Source organism: Suncus etruscus, chromosome 6, assembly GCF_024139225.1.
Source record: "Suncus etruscus isolate mSunEtr1 chromosome 6, mSunEtr1.pri.cur, whole genome shotgun sequence".
Lineage (NCBI taxonomy): Eukaryota > Metazoa > Chordata > Mammalia > Eulipotyphla > Soricidae > Suncus > Suncus etruscus.
In genome coordinates, this window is record NC_064853.1 from 66,491,778 (window position 1) to 66,512,527 (window position 20,750).

The following is a 20,750-nucleotide window of genomic DNA, read 5'->3' on the forward strand; positions in this document are numbered from 1 at the left end:
TCACACCCAGAAGTGCTCAGAAGTCACTCCTGGCAGGCAAGGGGGACCATATGGAATGCCAGGATTTGAACCACCATCTGTTTGAATCAGCTGCATGAAAGTCAAACCCCCTACCACTGTGCTATTTCTCTGGTGGCCCCCATGGTTAGTATGTGTGACTTTTCATCCATGACCAAAATTTCAAGGCCAAAGAATTATGAAAGGACTGATTCTATACTACATATCACTGGCCTAAATCAGTCCACATAATCCTACCTTCCCCAGCCTGGTGGGATTAGACTGACTGACCCTGGCCTCTATCTGAGCAGCAGCTTCAAAATAAAACTGACAGGAAAGACAAGTCAAGAAAGTCAAGAAGCAGGCTGAGAACAAAATAAAGTTCTCTCAAAGCTTGTCCTTTTTTTCTGTGTTTATCCACATCAATACAGAACTACAAAATATTTTTAACAAAATACCAAAAAAAGGCAGAGCGTACCCAGATGAGGCCAGTACTGCTAATCTACCCAACATCAATATTGTCTCCCATCCTATCAGTAGAAAAATAAATTGGCAAAAAATGAAGAGAACATTTGTTTAGTTTATTTTCAAGTTTAGGTATGAAAATATTTCTGTTGTTATTGTTATTTGGTATGCCGATGCTCAATCAACATTTTAAAAACATCTCAGTATTACTGAGGACAAAAACCTATAATGAATCACATTATACTAATAATTTATAGAGATTCGACTAAAACACTTGCTTCTTTTTTAGAGAAAGAACTTCATCTAATGTTTAAAAGGTATTAATTTGGACCAATCATTTTTGTTTGGTGATGCAACCCTTTCTAAATATTGCTACAATACTTGTTTCAAGCCTGTTAAGAGGCACACTAAGGGGGGGCCAGAGCGGTGGCGAAAGCAGTATGATGTCTGCCTTGTGCACGCTAGCCTAGGACAGACCTCTTATGGTCCCCAAGCCAGGGGCGATTTCTGAGCGCATAGCCAGGAGTAACCCCTGAGCATCACTGGGTGTGGTGGTGGGGGAGGGGAAGCACTCTGAGGGGAGCATCACTGGGTTTGGGGGAGAAGAGGCTCTCTGAGTGAACAATGCATTTGTGGTCAATTGCTTGAAAACACTTGATTATAAAAATTTATTTTTATTTTATTTTATTTTGGTTTTTGGGCCACACCCGGCAGTGCTCAGGGGTTTACTCCTGGCTATCTGGCTCAGAAATAGCTCCTGGCAGGCACCGGGGACCATATGGGACACCGGGATTCGAACCAACCACCTTAGGTCCTGGATCGGCTGCAAGGCAAACGCCGCTGTGCTATCTCTCTGGCCCCTTGATTATAAAAATTTAAATAGTTTATTATCGCAGCCTCCTTTCTTAAGCTATGGACATTTAAATATGATATACACGAACATTACTCTTCCAAACCTATAAACCACTGTTTATTCTTTCTCCCATGAACACCCAATTAACATTTCTCAATAAACACTCCTAGCAAAGGTGAAGGGGGGGGGGATCTATTTCTACCCTCCACTTCAATGTTTATGCATCAGATTCTATTTAAAAAAAAACTCATCATATATTACAGCAGTATCATCTTTTAAATATTAAATATCTTTCTAAAGGCTCATTTCTTGCTTAAAAAGACACTAATAAAATGTGGTCTTAAAAAGAATATGCAATTTTATTTTTTTATTTTTTGTTTTTTGGGGGCCACACCTGGTGATGCTCAGGGGTTACTCCTGGCTATGTGCTCAGAAATTGCCCCTGGCTTGGGGGACTATATGGGATGCCAGGAGAATTGAGCAGTGGTCCACTTGCGCCACCGCTCTGGCTCTAAGAATATGCAATTTTAATTGTGAAATATAAGATAGTAAAATGTAGCTTTAAATCACATCTGGTTATTGCTATGTCATATGGTAAATTTAAAATTTTTACTAAAAAGCATTTTTTTCTTAGAAGTTCTCTAAAAAAGGAGGTCTGGGAGATAGCACAGAAGTTAAGATGCTTGTCTTACTTACATGCTGCCAATCTCAGTTCAACCCTGACCCATAATGGCTAGGAGTGATCCCTGAGCACTGTTGGATATGGCTCAAAACAGAAAAACAAAAAAATAGGAAAAGGAAAGGAGTCCCACACCTTAACATACACTGAAAACTGGAAGTCCTATACATAAATTAAACTTTTTTATAAAATTGCTTTAAATTACTTCCACTTACTCTAATTTTTAGTTTCTTAGTTTCTTTGGTGGTAGAGAGTTGTCAGTGCTCAGGACTTCTGGTTCTATGATCAGAAATCACTTCTGGAAGTGGCTCGGAGGACAACATGCATTGCCATGGTTCAAACTGAGATTGGCATCATGGAAGATAGATGCTTTAACCCCAGTACTATCTCTCCGACCCCTATTTTTAATTTCTCAACAGATTTTATTCCCCTGTAAGATTATCAAGATTAAGGGACCGGGAAGGTGGCGCTAGAGGTAAGGTTTCTGCCTTGCAAGCGCTAGCTTAGGACGACTGCAGTTCGTCCCATATGGTTCCCTCCCCCCAACCCCTGAGTGTCAAATGGGTGTGGCCCCCAAAAAAAAAAAAGATTATCAAGATTATTTCCCTTCAAACATTCCCAATTGTCAGTTAAATCCTCAGTGTTTTTTGTTTTTGTTTTAGCTTTTGGGTCATGTCCAGCTGCGCTCAGGGGTTTACTCCTGGCAGGCTAGGGGGGCCATATGGGATTGCCAAAATTCCAACCACAGTCCGTCCTGGGCTGGCTGCATGCAAGGCAAACGCACTACTGCTGTGCTATCTCCCCAGGCTCCCACAGTGTATTTTTTTTTGGTTTATGGGTCACACCTGGCAGCGCTCAGGGGTTACTCCTGGCTCTATGCTCAGAAATCGCTCCTGGCAGGCTCAGGGGACCGTATGGGATGCCGGGATTTGAACCACCAACCTTCTGAATGAAAGGCAAACGCCTTACCTCCATGCTATCTCTCCAGCCCCTAAGAAATTCTCAGAACAGGGGCCGGAGAGATAGCACAGTGATAGGGCTTTTGCCTAGCATACTGAAGGACAGTGGTTCGAATCCCGACATCCCCAGCCTGCCGGGAGATTTCTGAGCGTAGAGTCAGGAGTAGCCCCTGAGCACTGCTGGGTATGACCCAAAAACAAAACAAAAACAAACAAACAAACAAACAAAAAAGAAATTATCAGAACAACAATAATTATACTACATGCATTATAATACAACCAAACTATCTATGCTTTTTGCTGTTAAAATGTCAGATTTTATTCTGGACACTACTCTAGCAATTTCTGTTTAAGACTGTAGGATGGGTGGGAGGGAAAAGGGTATCAAGGAGGGTGAGAGGGAAACTTGACACTGGTGGCATTATATATTGTATGACTGCAACTCAATCAGGAACAATTTTATCTGGGGGGGGGCGACTATCTTGTGAACAACCTTGTAACCATGGTGTTTAAATAAAAAATATATTTAAAAAAAGACTTCGTACATAATGATTTGCATTAGAAAGACATCTAAAACTGTAGCTTCTGCTGCTACATTCTCTGTACACTTCAGTCCTTGGGGCATTATAAAATTTCTATGACAATTCCTAATTTACTAAAATCAACTGTTCTTTAGTTTGATGTAGCAAAGTACTATTTTAACTCTATTTGATTTTCAATATGCTTTTATAGACTTGAAAGAGACAGAACAACAAATCTGAAACATTAAATTATCTTTTTATAAGATTAATTTTACCACCTGCTCTCCCTTAAACAGAGAATGCTTAAAAGATTCAAAGCCAGGAGGTTTTTCTTTCTTCTCAGTCTGCATCAGCATAAACACATGCAATAAGGATCATCAACTGTTCAACATCCACACTTTCCTTTATGAAATCATTGTTTCCTATTACCAGAAAGCAGTTATGAGTTTTCTATGTGTGGTAATGGTGATGGTGGGCTGTATGAGGCAACACACAAAGAATTCAACAGATGTAGCTTTGGCTGCCAGGGGCTTTAAGAAAAAAATAAGGAAGAAAATGTAAAACCAAATAGTCAGAGCATCTGCCTATCTGCCAAGAGTGGCAAGAATATTTCAGGAATGAAAGAACTAGGAATAGGCATGAAAAGCATTGAGGGAGAGGAGGTGGTTCCTGGCATCCAGGGATAGATAAAGGTCAGAAAAAGTAACTCAGTTTTCTGTGAGGAAAGAATTTTAGTAGCAGCTTAAATAGGAACTTAATACAACGGAAGAGTTGTGTGTGTCAGAAAAAGGAAAGAATTCTTCAAAGACTTTGCTTCCTGGAAGAAAGGTGAGGTTAGAGTAAGCAGGAGCAGTGTGAAGAGGTAGAGAAATAAACTGGCAGACAGGAGTACATCAGAGGAAATGTAAACCAGGCTACTATAAGGTAAAGCAAGAGATGTCAAGCTAGGAACCAAACAAGTATTCCAAGGGCTCAAAGACTTAAATAAGGATAGAAATTTAGGGCCAGCGAGATAGCATGGAGGTAGGGTGTTTGCCTTGCATGCAAAAGGGCGATGGTTCAAATCCTGACATCCCATATAATCTCCAAGCCTGCCAGGAGCAATTTCTGAGTGTAGAGCCAGGAGTAACCCCTGAGCACTGCTGGGTCTGACTCAAAAACCAAAAAAAAAAAAAAAAAGAAAAAAAAAAAAAAAAGAAGGGTAGAAATTTAGAGTATTGAGCAGCTTATCAAAGGTCAAAGTAATAACTACAAGATGTGTGGCAATAGAGGGAGAGCTAGCCACTGGAGGCGGCATTGTAAAAGCAGATGCCCAAGGTTTGGTGAAGAAAAACCCTATGGCCTAAACTCACCCCTATAGAAAACTAAAAATACCTATGATGTTGCCCACTGAGCAGAAGATTTACATTTTGCTTACATATCATGTGGCTAAATTCATCAGTATGGGTTTACCTAGGGAATAATCCTATCACAATAAATCAGTTTTGCTATGATGGGAAAAGGAATTAAGCTACTGAAATAAGAACAATTCTGTTTTCACATGCTTTGCCAACAAACATACCACCACATACCAATTTAAGAATCCAGATACAGAAACTAATTTAAAATTCTAAAAAGGTCACCCATTCTCATAATTTAGATGCTTTACAACAATGATTCTCCTACTCAAGACATTTCTTGACAGCCAATTAAGCCAACATTTCCAAACATATCTATAATTAATGTATAAAACACCAACACACTAGTTCTGAAAATATATCCTATGGTCAACACTTCCATATATATTTCAGATACCAAAATTTTATGTTTTGTTTTTAAAAAACTATGATTAAAAGGGGCGGGGGAGAGTATGGAATGAAAACAAAAGCTATTAAAGAAACAACTAAACAACACAAATCAGTAAAGAACATAATCTGGCATGGAACTGGAGATAGCATAGCAGGTAAAGTACTTGCCTTGCATGAGGTCAATCAGAGTTCATCTCTCTATATCCCATATGGGATCCCAAACTTTGCCAGGAGTGACCCCTGAATGTAGAGCCAAGCCCTGATCTCTGCCAGGTATCAACCCCCCCCCAAAAAAAAAGAACATGATCTGTCAAATAAATAATTTTAGGAATGTTAGATAATAAAAACTTGTACATTGGGATCTGGTAAAAGAATTACTCATTACTCATTTTAGGAATTTTTCTTTTCTTTTTTTCTTTTTTTGGTTTTTGGGCCACGCACAGTGACGCTCAGAGGTTACTCCTGCTATGGCTCAGAAATCGCTCCTGGCTTCGGGGGACCATATGGGACGCCAAGATTTGAACCGAGGTCTGTCCTAGGTCAGGTGCGTGCAAGGCAAATGCCATACCACTGCACCATCACTCCGGCCCCTTTTGGAATTTTTCTAAGTTGTTTGAAACCAAGAAAGAAACTTGACCATTAAAAAAAATATTGAGAGGCCGGAGAGATAGCATGGAAGTAGGGTGTTTGCCTTGCATGCAAGGTAAATGGCCTGCTGGCGGTACTATATATATATATATATATATATAGGGCCATACCACAATAGTACCGCCAGCAGGGCATTTACCTTGTATGCAAGTGACTTGGGTTGGATCCACTGAGCCCAGGAGAGATCCCTGAGGGCAGAGCCAGAAATAACTCTTGAGCACTGCCAAGTGTGGCCCTAAGCCCAAAATTAAACAAATAAAAGGCAAACATAGGGGAGAGGGTTTTCTGCTGGCAAGATAATATACTATGTAGGATATTTGCCTTGCATGTGACCAACCCAGGATCAATCCACAGCAACCCATATAGTCCCCCCCCAAGCACTGTCAGGAGTAAACCAGGTGCAGAACCAGGTGTGACACTAAATTTAAAAGGAAAAAAAAAATAGCTTATTTTGGAGGGCCACATCCAAAGAATGGTGCTCAAGGACTACTCCTTGATGAGGTGCTAAGGGAAGCATGTTACTGGGAATCATAATCCAGGCCTCCTGCTTGCAAAACATCCATTACAGCCTGTTGAGCTATTTTTCCTATCACCAAATAAAATCATCTTAAATAGCCACACTGATAAGGCACAGTGCTAGGTGTTGGAGATAAGAGAAAACAAACAAAATGCCAAAATGGGGAAAGCAATTATGGCTACAGTATGAAATATGTCATAAAGCTGGCCTGGTAACTCAGAGGCAGAGGGCTTAATTCCACTGGGAAAGGGAGTAGGAAAGGAGGCACAAGGAGATAACCCAAAATGGATGATTAAAAGTCAAGCTTGGAAAGCCATCAAGCAAACAATGGAAAGCAGAGCCACATGCAGAGTCATGTATGCCAGAGTCAAGCAGCTAACTACACAGGTAGTAGACCCAATAGTAAGAATAGGCAATTCATGTGGGAGGAGAGGGGAGGGGAGGGGAGGGGAGAGGAGAGGAAACGAGAGGGATGGGGAGGACAGGGGAGAACAGGATAGGATAGGGGAGGAGAGGAGAGGACAGGGCAGGGCAGGACAGGACAGGGGAGGGGAGAGGGGAGGAGAGAACAGGAGAGGGGAGGAGAGGACAGGGGAGGGGAGGACAGGGGAGGGGAGGACAGGGGAGGGGAGGAGAGGAGGGGTGGACAGGGGAGAGGAGGGGAGGACAGGGGAGGGGAGAGGAGAGGAGAGGGGAGGACAGGGGAGAGGAGGGGAGGACAGGGGAGGGGAGAGGGGAGGGGAGGACAGGGGAGGGGAGGGGAGAAGAGGGGAGGGGAGGGGAAGGGGAAGAGGGGAGAAGAGGGGAGAAGAGGGGAGGGGAGAGGAGGGGAGGGGAGGGGAGGGGAGGGGAGGGGAGGGGAGGGGAGAGGAGAGGAGAGGAGAGGAGAGGAGAGGAGAGGAGAGGAGAGGAGAGGAGAGGAGAATAGAGGAGAGGAGAGGAGAGGAGAATAGAGGAGAGGAGAGGAGAGGAGAGGAGAGGAGAGGAGAGGAGAGGAGAGGAGAGGAGAGGAGAGGAGAGGAGAGGAGAGGAGAGGAGAGGAGAGGAGAGGAGAGGAGAGGAGAGGAGAGGAGAGGAGAGATGTTGGCTGCGGCTGCGGCTGATAATGAATAGCTCTGTTTACTGGGTACAGAGGTCAGAACTGGATTGAGTGGCCAGCAGGAATCACCAGATTTTCAACAAGGTTCAGACTTGCCTTTTTACAGAGGTTATTTCAACAGGAGTGGGGTGGAAGACTGCTTTATACAGGAAGGCAGGAGGTAAAAGAAGGGTAGCATTGTTTGCTATTTATTAGCCTATTTACTCTGTGCTAAGCAAATCAAAGCTACTAGCACTGCACAGAAGACAAATGTAGGGACCTGAAGCTGTGAGCCCAGAAGAATGATCTGCAGTTATAGACAGCTGGAAGACAGGGAGGGAGGGTGGGGTTCCTGACATGTTAGGTCAAGGGGCCCATGAAAAAAGTTTGGGTTGTGGCCTACATTTCTGATATGGGTGCGTGGACAGTAAGACGGCAAGCACAGGAGGTGGAGCAGCTTTAAAAGGGAAGATAATGTAAATACAATAGGTAATTCAAACTGTGTTTCTGAACCATATTCCGTAGAAACATTAAACTTCGTAACTTTGGCTTCCTGCTTATAAGGGTTAACTGGCTTCTACAAGGATAAACCTGTGACCTCAAACTAACTCACCCTAACTAACTATACTACCTCAACATACTGAATAGGGTATTATATTTTACTACTATGATGCAAAGCAAAAATGTCTCCCCAAACTGGGGTCCTAATCCAAGCGAGATAAAGATCATTTACAGTATGGAGATACAGGCAGGCATGACAGATGGGGTATGTTTGCTGCTCCTGCTGCTGCTTAAGAAATTTCACAGATACACGAAAGCTAAAGGGCTTTAGATACCTGGCTTTGATGTTTCCATGAATCTACTTAGCAATGCTAGAATATCTAGCAACTTCTCTGTCCCTTCAAATGTTACAAGGTGATATGAATCAAAATACACAGTACCAACATATTTTGTGTGAGCAGTATAGATCCTAAATTTTAGAGGCTCATGCACTAAGTTTCTATTTTAGAACATAACAGTCATTTAATTATTAAGATTGTTGCTAATTCTAGCTAAAATAAACTGCACCGAACCATAAGGAAAGGCAGTAAAAATTACCTATGAAAGCTTGCATCTTAGCCAAGTACTTAGCAGAGGCTAAGACTATATACCTAACCTTACAATATGATTCTGAATTTTGGCAACAAATTGGTTTTTCCAATTGGATCCATTAAAAGCTATAGACACAGACACATCCACAAATTAAAACTGGAAGTTTATAGTATTATGCATGTAAGCCCTGCATAGCAACAGCAGTATGGCTCAGAACTAAATAAGCCAAATGTTGACAAAATGAAAGCTGCTCACCTCTACAGTAACACTGAGCTAATCACACTTGCTCAGCCTGAGTCACTCTAAAACAAACATCAAAACTGGATGATAAATTTACCTTATGGTTCTAAAAAGACTTTGGGATAGATTACAGTACTACTCACTTTAAGATATAAAGTGTAGGGGCCGGAGTGGTGGCACAGCAGTAGGGCGTTTGCCTTGCACGTGGCTGATTGAGGACAGTGATTCAATCCCCAGAATCCCATATGGTCCTCCAAGCCAGGAGCGATTTCTGAGCACATAGCCGGGAGTAGCCCCTGAGCATCATCGGGTGTAGCCAAAATTCAAATTAAAAAAAAAAAAAAAGATATAAAGTGTAGTCTTTGGTCGTTATGAGGTTCCAAAGATGGCTTGATACCTTAAAACTCTTACCTGGCAGTATAGTTACATAGACTTAAAGATCAGGACAATTCCCATGTTTGGGATCCCCAGCAAGAAGGGCCATTAAGACAGTGCAGCAGCTTTAATCACTTGCCCATGAGCATAAGGCCCAAGTTCAAAACCCAGTGCCACCTAGAAGTATTGATATTTTCCTTAAAGCATCTTACTGGGGGTTCTCCAATGAGAAAGAGCCCTAAAAACAAATCAGGCATGAGGCCATAAGCTCTATCCCCAATGCCACAGCAAAAATGCCAAACTGACCAGAGCCTATTCCTGAGTCCTGGGTGGGGAAGAGTGCTCACAGAGAAGCATAATTGTGATTCGAATCTGGTTGCTCCAGAGACATCTCAAAAAGTGGTGAATGAGAAGGTAAAAATCAGTAGAAGCTGTCTAGAATCATACTTCTCTATAACCTATGCCTGATATACACTGCCTTAGACTTCACATCTGTGGCCTTAATGCCACTCTAGAATAAATCACAGTAAAATAAAAATAAAGTAAAAGACAGAAGGAAAAAAAGGCAAGAATAAGGCAGGTAGGTTTCCTGCATGAAAAGATGACCTGTTTTTAAATTTTGATAATTCTATGTTTTCTAACAAGTATGTGGGAAACTAAACACTAACAGTTGAGTCTCAAAAAACTTTTCCTGAAGCACAGAATCAGCTGAAACTGATTGTTTTCTAAGATCCTAAGAAATAATAAATAATACAAGTCTTCAAAAGTCCATGCAAACTCTAAAAGCAACACACCAGAGGAAAAAAAATCTTACTAAAATACTGCTATTTTTTACTCACTTTTATTTAAAACAGCCAGATCAAAGAAAAGAACACAAAGTAACTAATAAGATATAGATAAATCTAAAATCTTTCATAAGTAAAAATTCTAACATTACATATTAATACTCACTTCCCATGATAAGGGTTTAAATTCTGCTACTGAAAATATCAGTAATGCTAGTTGCGGGGCCAGAGAGATAACACAGTGGCGTTTGCCTTGCAAGCAGCCGATCCAGGACCTAAGGTGGTTGGTTCGAATCCTGGCGTCCCATATGGTCCCCAGTGCCTGCCAGGAGCTATTTCTGAGCAGATTGCCAGGAGCAACCCTGAGCGCCGCCGGGGGTGGCCCAAAAACCAAAAAAAGAAAAAAAAAATGCTAGTTGCCTAGTTTTGACCTACAAGCAGGCATGGCATGAGTCCCAACACTGCTAGAGGTAGCTTCTCAATCATGAACTGAAATATGTGCAGCCCGAGCTATATAGTATTCCTAGCATATATAAGGCCCCAAATTTGATTCCTGGCACCAGACAGATACTATCCCCCAACTCCTCCACCCTGCCCTCCCCTTATGCATCACCCACCATAGGCTTGAATAGTAGATCACTGGGCAGGAACATTGAACCATCTGGCCCATACAACTGGACCAGGTCCCAGCCCTTCAGCACTGCCTAGGAACCCCCACTCAATGTGCATCCTGCTTTACCTGACCTCACACTATGTAAACACAGCCTTTTATGAAAATGAAAAAGTAATCAGTCTGGTCTGAAGAGATAGCATAGCAGTAGGGACCCAGTTCGATTCCGGTATCCCATATGGTCCTCAGGCTGCCAGGGTCGATTTTTTAGTGCAAAGCCAGAAGTAAACCCTGAGCATTGCTGGGAGTGACCCAGCAACCAATTAATCAATTAACCAATCAATAAATAAAGTTTTAAAAAAAGTAATCTGTAACATGAAGTAATCCCTGAGACCAAAATAATAAATTATCTTAGAGAAAACTATCAAAAATGTCTCCCTTATGTTTAAAGCACAAATACTAGTTTAATTTTATGGTTATAGAATTTCACAGTACTAAAAAGAGCTAAAATTTATCTATAAAACTGTTCCAATGGGAGAGACGTACAGAGCCAGGAGTAGGGCATGGACTTGGCACACCCATCACTTCCGTAAATTCCCAACATGAAAGCTACCAGAATACTGTCCTTTAACTATTTTGTGGAAGCAATATTTTTTTTTCATTAAAACAAATTACTTTTAGGGGACTTAGAGACAGCACAGCAGTAGGGCATTTGCCTTGCATGTGGCTGACCTGGTACAGACCGAGGTTAGATTTCCAGCATCCCATATGGTCTCAAGACAAAGCCTGTCAGGAGCGATTTCTGAGTTCAGAGCCAGAAGTAACCCTTGAGCGATGACGGGTATGGCCAAAAAAAGAACCAAAAAGAAATTTTTTTTTAAATTTTGGGCTATTCCTGGCTATGCTTGAAAGACCATAAGTGGTAGTGGAAATCAAACTGTGGCTAGCTAAATGTAAGTCTAGTAGTCTGGTGCCTTAATTTCTGTGCTCTCTCCAACCTGTGGATGCTTTATTACAAGGCCCACCCCTGATAAGAGATTTCAATCTTCATTAATTCTCTTCTAGAGGTAGAATGGGAATGATGTTCCTTTGACTACAGCACATTTTCTTTGATGCTTTCCAAAAACTGCCTCATGAATATAAACCCAAACACAACAAAAATGGGCTTTCTATGACTAGTATACCTATTGTACTTTTATGGCTCTTTGTAACCAGAACTAAGGATGAAAAACCAAATACTGTAGTGCCCTAGAGACACTACAGTGGCAGGGTGCCCACCGTGTACACAGTCAATCTTCGTTAGATCCCTGGCCTCCTCTTTGGTTCCTTGATCCCTACCAGGAGTAACTTTGGAATACATAGCCAGAAGTAAGCCCCGAGCACTGCTAGATGTGATCCCTAACCTATTAAAAAATTTAATGTTTTTAAAAATAAATATTATAGCAAAAGATATTCCTGAAATCTGATGGCATTTGTGAGAAGATGTATGGGTTAATTAAAGAATTCACTAAATTGGGGCCCCTAGCACACAGTAATAAAGAGGTCAACATACATTTACATATATTAAACCACAGAGCTGGGGATGGAGAGATAGTACAGTGCATAGGAAGCTTGCCTTGTACAAAAGTTGAATCGTTTAATCCCCTGCACTCCATATGGTTCCCTGTACTCCTCCTGAAGTGATTCTTGAGTGCAGAATGAGGAATAAGCCCTGAGCACCACTGTGGATGGCCCATCCAAAAAACAAAACCCTTGGAGTCAGCAACAAAGAAGCCAGGAGACCCAAACTACAATAACTAAACTTTAGAATATGCCTGTCAAAGAAGCATGCAGGCTGGGAGGTAGGAGAGAACTTAGGAGTATTAATGGAGGGAAGTTGACACTGATGATAGGACAGATGTTGGAACACAATGTATGCCCTGAAACTCTATTATGAACAATTCTGTAAAAATAATCATGCCTTGGGCCGGAGAGATAGCACAGCAGTAGGACATTTGCCTTTGCCTTGCACGCAGCAGATTCAGGATGAACTGTGGTTCGAATACTGGCATCCCATATGGTCCCCCATGCCTGTCAAGAGCTGTTTCTGAGCACAGAGCCAGGAGTAAATCCCCAAGTATTGCCATTTTTGGGTGTGACCCTAAAACAAAATCCAACAAACAAAAAAAGATGCCTTAATGTAAAGAACTATATATGTAGAGGCCGGAGTGATAGCAGAGTGGTAGGACGTTTGCTTTGCACACAGCTGACCCTAGAAGGACGTGGTTTGATCCCCAGCATCCCATAAGGTTCCCAGAGCCTGCCAGGAGTGATTTCTGAGCACAGAGCCAGGAGTAACCACTGAGCGTTGCTGGGTGTGGCCCAAAAACAAACAAAAAGAACTATATGTAAACTTCCCCCCCCCCCCCACTACCACAAATTATGCACTGAGTTTCCCACCGCAGGGGTCAGCACATCCGGAGTACAATGGATAAGCCTTGCCCTGGGGAAACCACCTTCGTGATGGTGGTATCTCCCCTGCCAGGTAAGTATTATATATAAACTTTTAAAAAAGAATTATAGACAGGGGCCAGAGAGAGAGCATGGAGGTAGTGCGTTTGCCTTGCCTGCAGAAGGACGGTGGTTCGAATCCTGGGATCCCATATTGTCCCCCATGCCTGCCAGGGGCGATTTCTGAGCATAGTACCAGGTGCCAGGAGTAACCCGAGCGCTGCCGGGTGTGACCCAAAAACAAAACAAAACAAAACAAAAAAAAAAGAATTATAGACAGACTAAAAACTTTTGGATGAGGATTGGAATTGTGAAATTGGTACTTTATATAAGTACTAAAATCGCTTTTAAAATAACCTTAATTCTGACTCATTTACACATAATTAAATACTAATAATAGTTAAGAATAAACATGTATCACCTAATAACTGCAAGTAAGCTAAAATTTATTAGCTCAATTTTAGGAATTGGGGGGGGGGGGTTGGGTCATATCCGGCAACGCTCAGGGGTTACTCCTGGCTCTATGCTCATCAATCGCTCCTGGCAGGCTCAGGGGACCATATGGGATGCTGGGATTTGAACCACTGACCTTCTGCATGCAAGGCAAATGCTTTACCTCCATGCTATTTCTTCGGCCCCAATATTAGGACTTTTAAAATTACAAATTTCTTCATTTTATTCAGAATATTTCTTAGTCTTGCCCTTATTTTCAATTGGTACAGATATATTAACTGACAAATAAATTAAAATATGCTAACTGATGGCTTACTGAGAACCCAGAGAAAGATAAAGAAGCTATCAGAACTAAAGATTTAGGATGTACACAAATAATCTATTTAAGAGTTCTTTTTTTTTTTTTTTTTTGGTTTTTGGTTTTTGGGCCACTCCCGGCAGTGCTCAGAGGTTACTCCTGGCTGTCTGCTCAGAAATAGCTCCTGGCAGGCACGGGGGACCATATGGGACACCGGGATTCAAACCAACCACCTTAGATCCTGGATCGGCTGCTTGCAAGGCAAACACCGCTGTGATCTCTCTCCGGGCCCTATTTAAGAGTTCTTAAAACACATTCCTGAAGTTTCTTATAGAATCATATGAAAAGATCAGATTTAAAAATTTTTTAAGTTTAATGAACTATGACCTGTACAGAATCTTCCAACATGGTTTTAAGTAACTTTTTCATGGGGAGAGGGTATCTAACAAAGACTCATTTCTCTAATAGGTTTAATTTTAGTCAATTAGCACAGACTAAAATATTTTTATACTAACAAATTGTAGAACATTTTATACAATGCTTCTGATATCTGATAACATCTGGACAGCCCAATCTTCAACAAGCAAGCAAGCCACGTTCTTTTATTTTATCTGTCATTCATTAGTATAAGTAAACACTGGAAGGCAGACCTAGTGCTTATTTTTACTCTCAATGCCTGAAAATGAAAGAGCAAAGCCAGGTGACAGTCAGAAACCAAAGACCAACCACAGCAGGAAATTATTCAGAGTATTTTGTGCCATTTGCTCTCTCTACACTCTGATCAGCTGCAGAAGCAGTGAAAAATCACAGGGTGCAGGCAGATTTTGAAAGCACATGTAATACAGCAAGCAAAGTTCACCTGGGGTTCCACAGCCCTAATCATTCTTCACTGAGAGCAAAGAAAATTACCCAAACTCTATAATTATATTTTCAAGTGAACAGGCAAGTTAAAGAATCTCTTCAGAAGGGCCGGAGTAATAGCATAGCGGTAGGGCATTTGCCTTGCACACAGCCAACCCAGGATGAACCCAGGTTTGATCCCCAGAATTCCTTATGGTACCCACAACATGCAAGGAGCGATTTCTGAGCACAATGCTGTAACCCCCTGAGGGCCGCTGCGTGTGGCCCAACCTCCTCCCAAAAAGAATCTCTTCAGAAAGAAATAATGTAATAATGAGAAAAAAAAAAATCCCCAAGTGTGGCCTAAACAAATTTCTAATCAATATGAGAAATTTCAACCCAAGACTATTCACAAATCATATTCAGAATCAATAGCACCATTCCCTTATACTCAGAATCAATAGCACCATAGAAGACATTCATCTGCATAAAGAATACAAAAAGAACACAAATGTCCTGAACTCTTTTCTCAAACCACTTAAGTCTTGGGGGGTTCTAATTCCTCATACAATACTCTGTGGCAGACATACTGGCAATTCGCTGGTTTCTGTTGGCCTGTGAAAGGACAATCTTCACTCTGCTATAAGCTTACCCTTTCATTATGATGCTCATGCAAAGGTTCTTTACTGGTCAAGTGGGTGTTGCCAGTAAGTAAACAGCACTGAGCAGAGGAAGATAGAGGAGACAGACACATTCTGTGTGGTTAAGGCAAATAAGAATGCTTAGTTAACTCCCTTTTTATGCTTTTCTTAGAAACAATAACTGACAAGGTCAGAAAGGAAAATTGGAAGCTTCACAATTAGCTTATAAACATCATTAACTTCTAAAACCCAAGTTTTGCTTGATGGAATTCATTATGTTTAGCACAAGACTGCAAAAATAATTTTGCATAGATCAAATTAAATCTTTACAACTACCAAGTTACATTAACTGAAATTTATTTTTACATAAAATATTAATTTTTTGTTTGTTTGTTTGTTTGTTTTTTGGGCCACACCCGGCGGTGCTCAGGGGTTAGTCCTGGCTGTCTGCTCAGAAACAGCTCCTGGCAGGCAGGGGGGACCATATGGGACACCGGGATTCGAACCAACCACCTTTGGTCCTGGATTGGCTGCTTGCGAGGCAAACACCGCTGTGCTATCTCTCCGGGAAAATATCAATATTTTTAGAGATTTCAAAATATGAACTTCAAAATTCACCCCATGTAAGTTCAATTTTCCCTATTTACAAGAAATTAATCTGTATCAAAAGCTTTCCATTAACATGTTAGAAACTGAATTGGATTTCTATCTGGTTGCTAAACAAGTTCCTCTTATCTAACATGTAAATTGTTTCTGCCTACAAATGGTTAGTTTTATAAGTATTTTATTCCTCTGTACAATGTTATTGTTATGTGTGTACAGTTCAACTCAAGACCTAACAATTTTAAACCCGGAATGAAACAGAAAATGACTCAACTTAGTACTCTGGTGTCTGCTAAAGATATAAAATTACTAGTATTCTCTTCACCTTGCGACTCCCAGATATAATTTAAAAGAAAATTTACTGCACCCTTACAAAGTTTTCTACACAACATACCAGTGTCCATCCAATTTGAACTAATGTTAAGAGAAAGTTGAATCAAAATATTCAAGAACCAGAGCTGGAGCGGTGGCGCAGTGGTAGGGTGTTTGCCTTGCACACAGCTCACCTAGGATAGACCTCGGTTCTATCCTCCAGCGTCCTATATGGTCCCCCCAAGCCAGGAGCGATTTCTGAGCACATAGCCAGGACTAATCCCTGAGTATCAAAGGGTGTGACCCCCCAAAAATACTCAAGAACCAAGATTTAACAAATATACTTTTCTTTTGTAATGTGATACACACATGTACATGTTTCTTCTGCTATCTTCCTATTTGGTATGACTTGGTAGATTATTTTTTTAGGTCTATACTCTTAAAAATAAAAGGGGGGGTTTCATATAAGTTAATGTTAGCCCTTCTGGACGCCAAACAAAATAATAGAATGTTCTACTTCAGATAAGACCTGTACTTAAATTTTTTCCTTCTGCAAAAAGGAAACTATAACACCCAAAACAGCATTTCATAAACTGGCACTTATTAAAAGTTACTGAAGACTTCAGGTCCTAATTTAGATGTAGTTTAGGATATAAGAATTTAGATATAGTTTAGATATAATTATATATATAATTATAATTTAGATACAATTTAGATGTAATTTAGGATATAAGGAAAGCAGCCAAGATGTTAAATCAACGGACTATTACATTCCTACAGTAGTCAATGTTTGACTAGTACAGATAGTGGTGCCTGCAGGCCTCAAACCAAGGTTCCTAAAATAAAAGCAGAGAGGAATAGAGAATTTATCATTTTATCTTTGCTTTATGGTAGAATGCAAATCTAGGATTAGTTTTAAAATAGGGAAAGAATAGAATAGAATAAGTATCATTTGGCTATGTAGAATGACATGCAGAATAACATGTATCATGCAATTATTTTTAGGGCTCGCCAGATAACCTTATCTTCCAACTGTCTGATTTAACAGTTATAAACACTTTCGCTTTTTTTCAAGGTTCATTTCCATGACCATAAATACACCTGGAAGAAACTGACCCCAAACTGGAACCAGATGACAGATGCATCATAAAATCTTACTGACTAAAAATCCAGAAAGGGAATAAATGATCGCTAATAAATCTCACCAGAGGCATACTCAGTAACTTTTCTGGATTAGTATAGACAGAAGCCAATTAGGTTCATTTCATATGTAAATAGAAGATAAAGAGATACAAAAAATAATTCATTGAGTTGCTTTATCCTAAAGCACAAGGCACACATTCTGAAAGTCACTTCAAACAGTTCTTGGGTATGGTGCTCTCTCAGGCAGAAATTTTTTAAATAAATTCAAACTCATCCAGCTGTGTATATTCAAGAAATACCAAAAAGTCACAAGGCATAGTAAGTTTCAGCTGTTCTCCTCTCTCCAGTGTTATCAATAACACATAATGAGTTAGTTATATATCACAGCTGTGCAGGCCAGCTCTAACTTGGCTAATTTAACTATTCCAGCACAATTAAATCAGGAGCTTGTTCTAGTAGAGGTAATCTACCCTGCAAATTAAATAGAAAAATAATAGCTCATGCTTTTTAGAAAATCATTAACATGCATGTTTCCTTGTCTTCTTTTACTTGTCTATTAAGCTAATAGGCACATAAAAAAGGCACATACAAGGCTGAAATGGAGGAGTGGTCATACAGCAATTAGGGCCCTTTGCTTTTCAAGTGTCAATCCAGATTTAATCCCAAGTATGGTCCCCTGAGGATCAACAGTGTGCCCCCCACAAAAGACATCTAAGCAATCTGTAATCAAAATCATTCAAAACATAAAATAACACTCTAGGTTAAAACATTAAGTTAAACTTTTTTTTAAATCAATAGGCCTTGGTATGAGATAAAAGAATGTTGTCCTCAGAGAAAAATTATCCATGAAAATTAGTTTGCAATTTTTCTTTTCACCCTTATTTCTTTTCTTCCAGGAAACTCTTCACATATTCATCTACATCATCCCAAAATAAAGTTTGCAGGGACCAGAGAGATAGCATGGAGGTAAGGCGTTTGTCTCTCATGCAGAAGGTCGGTGGTTCAAATCCTGGCATCCCATATGGTCCCCGGAGCCTGCCAGGAGCGATTTCTGAGCATAGAGCCAGGAGTAACCCCTGACTGCTGCCGGGTGTGACCCAAAAAAACAAAACAAAAAAAATAATAATAAAAATAAAAATAAATAATAATAATAAAGTTTGCAAAGTGTCCTATGGCTGGTAACCAGAAAACTACCCTGACACACTTAAAATGGATGTAATGTGAAAATCAATGATGGTCTTAGTTGCATATACTCCACAACTTCAATGATACAACAGTATTCCAAAATGAGCTCTTTTAAAAGTGCTTAGTTCTGCAACTGAGAATCATTTTCTACTAGGATGAATGCAGAGTCTCCATTAAATTGTTTTCTTAACTGAAAACACAACATTTAATGTTGTTTCTTTATCTGCATGTTTGGAATTTGGAACTTCTCCAAAGGCCCATCCTGTGTGCAAAAGAAGCCATGGCATCTAAATGTGGGGAACTTATACAACTAGTTTCCAGATGATATTGGCCATAAATACCTACAGATGTGCAAAAGCAGAGTGAGAACGCAAAGTGGGTTGGAGTAAACACAAAATTGGGGGAAATTTAAATAATCTGATTATAATGACTTTCATAAGCACTTATTATTGCAATTGTCAAACTTGCCTTGTGTGTGGGAGGCCCTGGTCTGCTCCCCAACACTATACGCAGAGAAAGTTTTGTAAAATTCTCTAACTTTTCTAAAATCTGCAAAGAATCTTTGAACTTAAGTAGCTAAACTTCCTTTCCAATTTCATTCTTTTTTTCTTTTTTGGGGGGAAATTTTTGGGTCACACGCGGCAGCGCTCAGGGGTTACTCTTCGCTCTGCGCTTCAGAAATCGCCCCTGGCAGGCGATCCACATATAATTTGGATTAATCTGAAAGTTAAATCCAATACATCTGGAAAATAAAAAAAAATTCTCTGCACAGTTTCAAACTATGAACTTTTGTCTCTGCTAGAGATCTAGAACTATGAAATTTTCCCAAGTTTCACGCAATGAGCTACTATGCATATTGTATACAATGATTTACTAAGTCACATAAACTGCTTAAAACAAATAGGATAAACAACTGCCATTCAATATTCTTGAATCCAAAGACTGCTGGGTCTGACTTGGACATATACACAGCTGAACACACACTTCCTCGTTATGTGCAATCTGTACAGATAGACCAGCTTTACAGGCCTGACCACAGAGATTAATAGCTTTAGCCAAATAATGTGGTAACCATGTGAACCTGGGCTACTCCAGCTTGTTTGTGAATCTCTCAGCAAGGCTCAACATGCCGTTATCTGCATCTTGTTGCCAGGAAACACAACATCGCTTTGGGATACAAGGAAAATCAGGTTGCAATGACCACAGGTCAACTTCCCAAAAGACTAATTTTCACACTTAGCACTTCTTCCCGTAGTTCATGGAGAACTTTACTAGTAATTAATGTACTGTAATAATACTATTTTTATCAGTGCAGGACCACTTACTACCATTAACAATTAGCAGTAGTAATTATATTAATGATAACTCACTTATACCTTTTACTCAGTTTACTTCATTAAGACTGATTTAGAAATTAAGCATCCTGGGGCCAGAGAGATAGTATGCAGGTAGGGTGGGGTTTGCCTTGCATGCAGGATGGTGAATCCCGGCATCCCATACGGTCCCCTGAGCCTGACAGGAGCAATTTCTGAGCGTAGAGCCAGGAGTAACCCCTGAGCGCTGCCGGGTGTGACCCAAAAACAAAACAAAAAAAAAAAACAAACAAAACAAAACAAAAAAAGAAATTAAGCATCCTGAAACTGCTCTATAAACATGCTATGGAGTCCATATTTCCATATTTATCAGCTCAGAAATTTTATGAAAGGATAAAACAAATACCTAATAAATTGCTGACCTCAGTCCCTGGATTTTCTGGAATCAAATGCTTGCTTTGCCTTGCTCATGGAAACAGAAAGTAATAATGTTGAATAATAATCCTTCTGGTGTATTGCTGACCAAATCAAGCAGACAGAAACTTAATGTACCAAGATGCTGAAGTACTCAGCAGACTGAAAATTTGCTCCATGAGTAAAGTGGAAGGTCGCTATTCTGCACAGTTTTGCAATCAGGAGATGGAAGGGATTAGAGCGACTTTGAAAGTATATAAAATTAATTACCCGACATAACAACTAGAAATGCTAACTCATAGGCAACAGAGATGTGGACAATACTTTTTACATTAAAGGGTTATTTAAAGATATACAGAACTTTTTCTTCCTGATGCTTTAAAAAAAAAGAAAATACTTGGCTTTACTACAGAATGCATTATAAGGAGAATTGTTGGGCTATAACCTGTTCT

At 40.3% G+C, this 20,750-nt stretch overlaps 1 protein-coding gene and 1 non-coding gene across 2 annotated transcripts in view; both read right to left on the reverse strand.

Moving 5' to 3' along the window:
• TIPARP (TCDD inducible poly(ADP-ribose) polymerase) overlaps positions 1-20,750 on the reverse strand; it is a 34,683-nt gene that overhangs the window by 10,548 nt on the left and 3,385 nt on the right. The gene's annotated exons all lie outside the window — the stretch shown is intronic.
• LOC126012742 (U1 spliceosomal RNA) lies at positions 12,981-13,138 on the reverse strand. Its single transcript, XR_007497147.1, has one exon. It is a non-coding gene; the product is annotated as a U1 spliceosomal RNA (small nuclear RNA).